Source organism: Dipodomys merriami, unplaced genomic scaffold (assembly GCF_024711535.1).
Source record: "Dipodomys merriami isolate MVZ:Mamm:240054 unplaced genomic scaffold, mDipMer1.0.p SCAF_1021, whole genome shotgun sequence".
Taxonomy (NCBI): domain Eukaryota; kingdom Metazoa; phylum Chordata; class Mammalia; order Rodentia; family Heteromyidae; genus Dipodomys; species Dipodomys merriami.
In genome coordinates, this window is record NW_027202296.1 from 72,033 (window position 1) to 82,491 (window position 10,459).

General features: G+C 41.4%; 1 pseudogene; it reads right to left on the reverse strand.

The window, feature by feature from the left end:
* Window positions 1-613: 613 nt before the first annotated feature.
* On the reverse strand, window positions 614-1,608 carry LOC138809210 (serine/threonine-protein phosphatase 2A catalytic subunit alpha isoform pseudogene; annotated as a pseudogene).
* Window positions 1,609-10,459: the final 8,851 nt, after the last annotated feature.

The following is a 10,459-nucleotide window of genomic DNA, read 5'->3' on the forward strand; positions in this document are numbered from 1 at the left end:
TTTCTGATTTCAGCTTCAGTTTTTCTTCCTTAACTGCATCTACTCTTGCTGAGAGATCTTCAAGTGTGTGTTGAAGTTCCAACACTTGATTAATAAGTCGTGTTTTTCCCTCTAGTTCTATCTGATTTTCCACATCAACTGCATCCATGTCAGGGTTCATCATCCTCCTGGGCACTGAACTGTACCTCACACAGAAAAATCATGATGAATGGTCGTCAGAGGGAGAGGCAGGATCCGGAGATCATGCCCTGGGCCAGGACTTCAGCACCAACTGACCAAGAAAGTTATTTGTGAAAGCCAACATGGCCACAGGAGGAGGTCCTTTTGACAAAAGTATGAACAATCAGGATTTACCCAACTGGAGCAGTGAATGTGTTGACGATCGACATAACAACATGGATTGAGGTGGCCAACAGAAGAAGGCAAATAGAATTCTTTTCATCAGAAAAGAACAAGTTTGGTGTAGGCTTGTTCAAGTTCCTGACTATATTACCAAATCCAAGACATTGTGGGCAAAAATGCAAGATCTGTTAATGTTGAGCATTTACTAATCTAATAGATCAACTTAAAGAACAAGGAAAATCATATGTGAAGTTTCTCCAAAAAATCCTTGCTAGAGAAAAATGAGGATATTCAGAAAAATGAGGAGATTCAGCTCCGAGATCTGGTTCTGTAGCTGAGAATACATCACTAAACATAGATGTGCAGTCTGAGGCTTCAGATACCATGAAAGTAGTAAATGTGGCTCACCTCTATGAGGTGCTGGATCAAACTGCAAGAAAGAATATTTGAGAATGCCATTAATGTCCATGATTGCAGCTGGTTACCATAAAGATAACAATAGAGCACTGAAAATCATTACTACATTCTGGTCATGGCACCAGTTACATCCCTCCATCACCAACTGATGAGCTTTAGACACCAATGTCAGCCCTTTCACTGGTATGATTAAATGTCTCAGAAATATCTTGCTCAAAGGTGAAACCAGCTGGAGGAGATATACCCCAAACAGTACCATCATCTGGATCAGACTTCAGCAAGTCACAGACCCTCATGGGGAAATTCCTGTAGGTGATCAAGGCTCAGATGTGATCCAGGGTATCTATGGATGCTGAGAAACCACCATGCAGTTAGAAGATCTGCCCATCCACCAATGCAGTGAGAGGAAGATTGGAAAAGTTTACAGACCTTTTTGACTAACATTTCATTTCCATATTTCCTTAAACACTCATCATAGAAACCATAAACTTGTGTGCTCTCACGATTCCCTCGAAGAATGGTGATGTGTTCATGGTAATGAAATTTAAGAGCTAGAAGCAGTATGACTGTTTCAAGTGAATAATATCCTTTGTCAATATAATCTCCCATAAACAAGTAATTTGTTTCTGGTGATTTCCCACCAATTCTAAACAGTTCCATGAGATCTTGAAATTGCTCGTGCACATCTCCACAGTGTGACTAGACATGGAAGCTCTTGTACATGGGATTCTTTTTTCAGGATTTCCTTAGCCTTCTCACAGGGACTCTTGATGTGGGACTCAGCTGCTTGCATTTATTCAGCTATTCTATCCACGGGTCCAGCACCTTGGTGAGCCACTTCATGTCCATGATGCCATGCTGGAACTGGCGGCTGCTCTGCGCTGCTCCCCCACCACCGCCTGAACACCAAGATCAGTAGAAAACCCTTGTACTTTCAGGTACATTGTAAAAAGCTTTGGTCAGCACTGCAGTAGACAATCTCTCCCACCTCTTCCCCAACACACACCTGTATAGAGTCCACATTTTTCTTTGGGCTTCCTAAGGACAAGCTTGGTCTCCATCTCTACAAAAACGTTTATATTTTTTATTGTAAAGATAATGTACAGAGGTTTTGCAATTATGTAAATGAGTACATGTTCTATCAAGCATTGTTACCCCCTCCATTGTTTCCCCTACTATCCTTTCTCTCCTCCCCAAATCCTCCCTCCCCCCTCTACAACTATCCTTTCTCTCCTCCCCAAATCCTCCCTCCCCCCTCTCCACAGTTGTAACATTCCTTTTCAATATAGTGTCTTGTACATCTCATTGTTACAGTGGGTCAAATTGTATCCTTGTTTCAGCATGTTGTTGGTCAAACTGTATCCTTATTTCAGCATTTTGTTATTTCCCTTCCCCTCCCTAAATTAGAAAAATATATATACAAGATCCAGGGTAGCAGAATCAAATGCAGTGAAAACAGGGATTATACCATGGGGGAAGAATATACAATGTACTATGTGATTTTTCTGTTTCTTTTATAAATACATTAAAAACTACATCGAGAAAGATAAAACCACTTGTGTCCCTATCTTGGGATTCATTTTGCTTAGCATCAGGTTATATGTTCACGTGTACGTAGCTTTTGACCTACTCTACTTGTCGTAGACATATTAGTTATTGCGGATAAGGGAAACCATGGGACATATGTTTCTTTAAATCTGGCTTACTTCACTTAATTTTTTTCCAAGTCTTTCCATTTCCAAACAAATGAAACAATGTCATTCTTTATGATGGAGGCATAGAATTCCACTGTGTACATATACCACATTTGCTTGATCCATTCATCTACTGAGGGGCATCTGGGTTGGTTCCATATCTTAGCTATGGTGAATAATGCTGCGATAAACATAGTTGGGTTGGTAGCTTTAGTATGGTCTTGTTTGTGATCATTTTGGTAAATGCCCAAAAGTGGGATTTCTCAATGTAGAGTCTTTTGAGGAACCTCTAAATTGCTTTCCAAAGTAGTTGAACAAGTTTATAATCCCACCAACAATGTAGTAGGGTTCCCTTTTGGCCACATCCCCTCCATCATCTGTTATCAGATTTCTTGATTCTAGCCATTCTAACTAGGGGGAGGTAGAATCTCAATGCTCTTTTGATTTGCATTTCTTTTATGGCTAGAGAAGTTGAACAGTTCTTCATGTGTCTATTGGCCACTCTTATTTCTTCAGAGAACTCTAAGTCTCTAGCCTACTTGTTAATCAGGATGTTGTTTGAGGATTTATTGTTGGAGGATTTAATTGTTTGAGCTCTAAGTAGTTTTTAGATAGGAGGCCCTAGTCCATTGTATGGCTAGTGAAGATCTTCTCCCAATCCATGGGCTTTCTTTTGATCTTTCTAGATATGTCCTTTGCCATGCAGAAACTCTGCAGTTTCATGCAATACCATTTGTCCAACCTTTGATTTGTTGTGTTTTTGGGTCTTTATTAAGAAAATTTTGGCCTGTGCCAAGGAGCCCTAGATTTCTCTTATTCTTGTAATGTTTTCAGGGTGTCTGCTTTGACTTCATGCACCAGAATCAACTCCAAAATGGATCAAAGACTTCAGTGGTGTATAAAGATCTAGCCTTCTCTCTGCTCTTTTCTAGCTCTTTCTCAGCTCTTTCATTCTCTTCTTTCCCAGCTCTCATTCCCAGGCCTTTCCCAGCGATATGGAGGGCCTACATAGCCTGGTCCTAGCCAGAATGATGAATAAACCTACCCCTTACCTGAATACCAGGTGTGTGGTGCAGTTCTTATTCGGCTACCTCTTTTTAAAAAGCTGACATAAATGGTGCCATGACTCGGATAGAGGGCTTAAAGTCAGGATAGCTGGGATTACTCTATTTTTTTCCTCTTTTTTGTTTTTGTTTGTTTGTTTGTTTTTCCCTTTTTGCTCTGAGGAATACCCACAGTTCTGATGGCCTTTTGGGAACCAGTCTGTCTGCTGTGAACACAGTGCATAGATACCATTGCTGGCCTTCACAACCACGTCCACACCACCTCTCTACTCTGGTGAGTGAAACTACTCTCTATGGCTCTTTGTTGCTCAGTCTCTGTCCAGATGTGGCACCACGCCAGACAGCTCCTATGGCTTCTAGCTGAAAGGCCGATCACCTCTGAAGCTGAGGACGCTTACCTTTGGGGGCTTGTTCATTTCTCTCTAGAGGGCTCTGGGGGAAGTTGGGACACCGCTTCTGCCTGGTCAGCTCCCTTCTCTCACCGGACTCTCCTACTTATTTAATGGGGTGCTGCGAATCACGCCTGAGCCATGAAATCCCTTTGAAATGCTTCCTGCGCTCCCGGGAGAGACAGAGAGCCTAATTTTAAGCCATTCTCAGATGTACACAGTTTTTGCTACTGCAAGGTAAATGGTCAGAAGTCTGTTTAATTTCAGGCTCTCTTTGCTCTCTATCTGCCATTCATATCCAACTTTCTATCATTTTTTTCTACAACTTTTTGGCTTGTGTCTTGAAGACTGTGAAGCAGGTTGGGTCCCGGGGACCCCCCTCTAGGTTCCCTCTCAAAGGCTAGCCAATGTTGGCTTGATCTATTTGTTCAGGGTTTCTTTGCATTTTTCAGAAATTCACCATCTTGAATTGACCATCTTGGCCATATGGTGGGTTAAGAGTTTGACCCCATCTGACCCTTAACCTTCCACCAAGCATACTAGTCCATCCAGCTATTCTAAGGTGCCTTGCTAACAAGTTGTTCTTTTCACAGGACCTGGTAACTAAGGCCCAACCATGTGATGTGCTTTGTTAGCAAAGATGTCTAAACATTGTTGTCAAAATTTTAGGATGAGTTTTGCCTTTTTTGTTTTGTGTTGTGTATTCTACTGAGTACATGGACCTAAAATACTGGGCATATCTGTGCTAAAATTCTCATCACATCTAATGAGTTTTGTCATTTCAGAATATTTTTTGGCAATTCTTGATGAAGACCAGGTAAGCTCTGCTTATTCTATTTGATCTCCTTGTTGCTTTAATTGGAAAAAATAAAGGGCTTTTGTGGCAAAGATTTCAGTTCAAAGCTAACCCTGGCTGAAAATCAAGTACCCTGTATTTGGATTCCCCCTCACAGACCACCAGAGACTACAACCAATGCAAACAGCAAAGAGTCGTTTATTGCAAGCTCAAGCTTGGTCCTCCATGCACTCGGTAACTGGTGATGCTAAGAGGCCCTGAGCATAGAATCAGCACAGTTTTTATGGTACTAAACAAACAACTTTAAGGTTAACTTTTAAAGCAAGCTAAGCTGGGCAAATATAATTGGTTGACATTTATAAAAAAATATCCTTGTTCCGTAGCTTGACCACAAATGGTTATGAGTCACACATAGTCCAACAATATACATGGCATGTTTCACCCTGAGCTCTGAAGAACCAGTTGGTTGGGCCATTATATGGTTTTAACTGAAACTCTTAGCCCTAAGTCACTCAGGGGCAATCACCTGCCTTAAGCAAATGCCACCTATGGCTCCAAGAATTGTTTGTGCATGGCTTTCTGTCTTAAATTCCTGGCATGGGGGTTAACGTGGGTCAGGAGTCAAGTCGCAGAACTGAGATGGAGTGTTAAATAAAAATGGAGTTGCCTAGCTTTTTCATTCTCTCCTCTTCTAGAGCATCAGGGACTAATCATGGTCCCTTAATTGGTACAGTCTTTTATATTTACAGTTTGGTATTGGGATCTCAGAACTAATAGATGGACTGCGCTGATCTCTTTTTACAAGGTCTGATTGTAAGTAACAAAATTAACAGTACCAAAGGCCCTTACTTTTTAAATCCTTTCTTATCCAGAAGATACCAATTTTTCCCCAACTTTTTTCCCAAGGCTTTCTTTGCTACCCTCCTCTTCTTCACAATTCCTTGAGTTTTTTTTTTTTTTAATCTCAGAACAGCCTCAAGGCACCACTGAGATGCAGAAGCTTGCTAAATTTTAAGGCTAAGAGTAGGGCTGGTCTCATTCCTTTTACTATCTGTATTGATAACACATTCAGCAGGTTATTACCATATCAGAGCCAAACTATGGTGTAACTTTAAGAGCGGATTTCCAGTCACTATGCACTGAAGTGCCTAAGGCTAGCAAGCCAGTGATATCCTTGCCCCCAATATCCACTGTGGGAATAGAGAGTGTTTCTGGATATCACCCAAAAGAATGTCTCACAAGATCTTAGTTTTAGCAACCTTCAACTAGGAAGCAATCTTAGGTGATGGAATGAGGCAGGAGTTCAGTCTACTTTTACCATGTTGTAGGTGGTTTTTGTGACAATGTAGATTTCCTCTAGGTGACTGTCAGACTATCATCGAACTTTCTCAGTGGCCCCAAGGAACTGTCACACCTTGTGCTGGGAGGCAAATTTCTACACAGACTGGTTAAGGATACATTACATAGGCTTGGCAGGCTGTGGCCCCGTTGATTTTTAAGACTGTTTAGACAATAGTCCTGAACAATTTACCAAAATAACAACTTTCTTTCTAACCAGATATTTTTGTAAATAAACAAAGAAGGCTTAGTCTTGTAACCATCTCTGACAGATGCAGTCTCCACACTTGCACACCTGTTAACACCATTATATTTTTATCTATTTTGCCTCATTTTTCCAAAACTGACTCTGGACTCTTGATCTTAACAGGAGGTTGATGGGCGAAGGTCCATCTTCTGTAACTTCTTCAAGCTGACTTCAGGGGTGTTGATCCTACCTAGCCAGGAACCTATAACCTTAGCCTATTTTACAAAGAGGTTATCAGGGTTAGATGCCATTAAAAACAATATTTTAACTTTTTTTACAACAGCACAGAACATTTCTCTGGCTACAGCAGAGTAGATTGTTTAGCACTCTGGTTTGTAAAAGCATCTTTCTGGATGACTTAGGAATGTGATCTCTAGTGACTCTAACAAAGCCTAAGTTACCTTTGCAGGCCTTCAGACAGATGTCAATAGAAACACACTCTCAGGTTTACAAACTTTTTTCTGAGCAGATGAATTTCATGTTCCTGGTGTCAGCTCAAAATTTACTGCCAATTAGAACTCTTGGCACATAAAGGGGTTGGGATTTAAACTATCCCTCACATTTTATAACATTAGCTTTTTACTATCACAGAGGACTGGCAAGTTTCTGTTCCTTACAAGGTAGATAGTTTGTAAGCATGCCTAACGTCCGTGACTATCTTCCCATGACCTCCTGGCTCTGACCAATTTTTGAAGGGCCACACACAAATGACTCTAGGATCTGACATTTCTGCCATCCAAGCAATGGCTTACTGCCTCTGGATGCTCCTCCATTGCTCTTGTCCCAGGAGTGTCTTCTCTACACTGGGGTAAATGCCTCATTGGCATTTCCCTTAGCTGGTCTCTGGACTTGATCTCGGGGCCTGAGTGTTGTCCCTCAGCTCTCTAGCTTAAGGCTAACACTCTGCCACTTTGAGTCCTAAAGCAACTTTGCTTGCTCTTTCAGCACTCTGCTGGCTCACAGGGACCTTTTTCTGCCCGGGCTGGCTTTGAACCAGTTTGCTGATCAATGAGTCTTATAAAAGGCCACTTTACTCCAATTAAAAGCAACAAGGTGGTCAACATAGAAGTACCTTTTAAGCATGCGTTTACCTGAAACTTATTAAGAGCCAGGTTACATCTGACAAACTTGTAAGTATCCTCTGTGCTTTGCTCTGGGCTTGCTGGAAACTGTTAAAAACCTATAAGAGCAAAGTGGAATAGCAATTCTTTTTGTAATCCTAATTTTTTCCTTTGTGCATTTTGTGGCAAATATAATTTTACTTTTAAACTTTATATCCAAAACTCCATTCCTAATTCTTAAAGCCTTTTATTAATCTCTTTTAATACTTTATACTTTAGTTGTCACTTGCATTTTGAAAAAAAAATCCTTTAAAATCTTGAGGCTAAGTGTCACTCATTGTCTCTTGGCTGCTTGTTTTAAAACAGATATACATTAAAATTTAAACTCAAATAAAAATTTTTCCTTAATGCAAGAATTACAGTCCCCATCACTGTATCAAAAATCTAGACTTAACACCTTTATGACTTTTAGAAACATCCTAATTTTAAAACATCATTGAAAGCAAATCACATTATACAAATAAACTTTTTAACCCTCTTTTAAAGGGCTTCTTAATTTTAATTTTAACACATCCAAGGGGCAGTTTTAGTAATACTAATCAGATCATCACATCACTCATTTTAACTATCATGTTTTCAGTGTCTTCTGCAGGGAAAAGAGAGAACAAAGATGGGCCACTCAGCCCCTTCTATGGAATGGGCATGCACCCAATTTGACTCTTGGGTTAGATGAACTGCGTTCGTGCCAGCTTGCCCTCTTTCACATGCGTGGACTTCTCCCAGGGCCTGTCATACCATGCATGACCAGCTGAACTGCACTTCTGCCTTTTCACCCCTCACCCCTACAGATTTTCCCTTTTCTTTTCTCTTGATTCTTGAATGAAATACACGGTTTTAAACAAACAAAACAGGTACAGTCTTTGACAGTGTTAAACTAACCTTTACATTTAAATTTCAATTTCAGCCAATTGTTACAGCATGCTGACAATTTTTATCTTGAACATGTTCACAAACACATTAAAAAAACACACAGATATTAAAGTGCGCAAAAATCAAAATCGGTTGTATGTACATTTTCTAAAATTTTTAAACAAAAATTTAAAACACTATTTCTTTAAACTAAGTAACTTTGTTGAGCTTCATTTTCCCAGAGCTTGCTTGTTTAGCAAGGCAATTCACCAATGGACCTTTTGAATCCCTTCTTGTTGGAGGAGGGCTGGGGGAAGGGGTCACTTGAAACTAAACTGGCCTGATTTTTTTTATCCAATTTTAGACAAAAGCACTTTACAAATTGTTACATTGTCAGGACCAGCTGAACAGTCCAAACCAGTCACACGTCTTTCTACACCCTCCCCGCCGGCAGCCTCCACAAGGAGAAAATACAGCCTGAATCTTGAAGGAAACCAAACTAGTCCATCAACCTTCCATGCCTCACAGGGAGGGGGGCATAGCAGGTCTGTGGCGGAGCCCAGCCAGAGGCTGGAACTTTTATTCCCCCAGAGATGTTCAAATAAATAACTAAAACACAAATAAACACAACAACCAAGAACCCATATTTAAAACTGGTACCAATTCTAAAACAGGACAAGACAAGAACCAAAGGCTGAGTTGGGGACTAATTGGCCCCCAGCTCATCCTACCAGAACTCTGTGCTGCTCCCACTCAGCAAGCTGAATCCAGAGTCTGCTGAGTGAGCCTGCCATTCTCACTCAGACCTTCCTTACCTCAGAAAACAGAAAAGAAAACACACCGAAGTAAACAAGACAGACAAATGGCCACACAAAGAGAAAATCAGGTCTCAGTGAACGGGGCAACATCTCAAATCCACTTACCAAGGCACTCAAACCCCCTCTACTCATTCCAGAGAATTTTTCTTTTAGATTCCTGCAAACGTTGACCCAGGGAACTTCCAAGGCAGAGGAGAATTCCCAGTCATCTTGGGGCAAGGGAAAAAGTCTGTAGCGGCCATCCCCTCAGACTGACAGGTTCTCCCCCATGCTCATACCCGCCAGGCCAAGGCCGGAGTCTAAGATCTTGCTGGAGCCACCTGCAGGTGTTCAGTGGCAGTTTTTAAATGAACAAGAAAAAGAGGAGCCAAATTAAAATTACAAACACAGACAAGACAAGGACAGCATGCGTGTTGTAGACTGTCAGTCAGAAAGTGCCAGACTAGAGACGGGCCCAAAGGTCCACACTAGTGGACAGTCTACCCTGTAAACTATCAGTCAGAAAGTGCCAGACTCAAGCTTCCACACTAGTGGATAGTTTACCCCCACTGGGGATCCGGGGGACATCTCCAACCAGCCCCACAGGCTACTTTATAGTGTGTCCACCAAGGTTTCTGGCCAGCCACAAAACCCTACTTGCAAGTCAGACATGAAACACTTAACACAAAGCAGCTGCACTCTACTTCTGGCCGGCTAGACGACTCACTGATCAGGCATCTGGGTGGGCTTCTGGGGGGGAGCGTCCCGGACGAGCCCCAATCTGAAGTATCCCGTTTTTGGATGCCCCAACACAAACCACCAGAGACCACAACCAATGCAAACAGCAAAAAGTCATTTATTGCAAGCTCAAGCTTGGTCCTCCATGAACTCGGTAACCGGTGACACTAAGAGGCCCTGAGCACAGAATCAGCACGGTTTTTATAGTATTAAACAAACAACTTGAAGGAACTTTTACATAAAAAATACATGATTGGTTAACTTTTAGAACAAGCTAAGCTGGGCAAATATAATTGGTTGACATTTATAGAAAAATATCCTTGTTCCATAGCTTGACCACAAATAGTTATGAATCACACATAGTACAACAATATACATGGCATGTTTCACCCCGAGCTCTGAAGAACCGGTTGGGTGGGCCATTATATGGTTTTAACTGAAACTCTTAGCCCTATGTCACTCAGGGGCAATCACCTGCCTTAAGCAAATGCCACCTATGGCTCCAAGAATTGTTTGTGCATGGCTTTCTGCCTTAAATTCCTGGCATGGGGGTTAAAGTGGATCACGAGTCATGTCGCAGAACTGAGATAGAATGTTAAATAAAAATGGAGTTGCTTAGGTTTCTCAAAAAATCCCTAAGACTCCATCTCCAAACTAACCTGCAAGG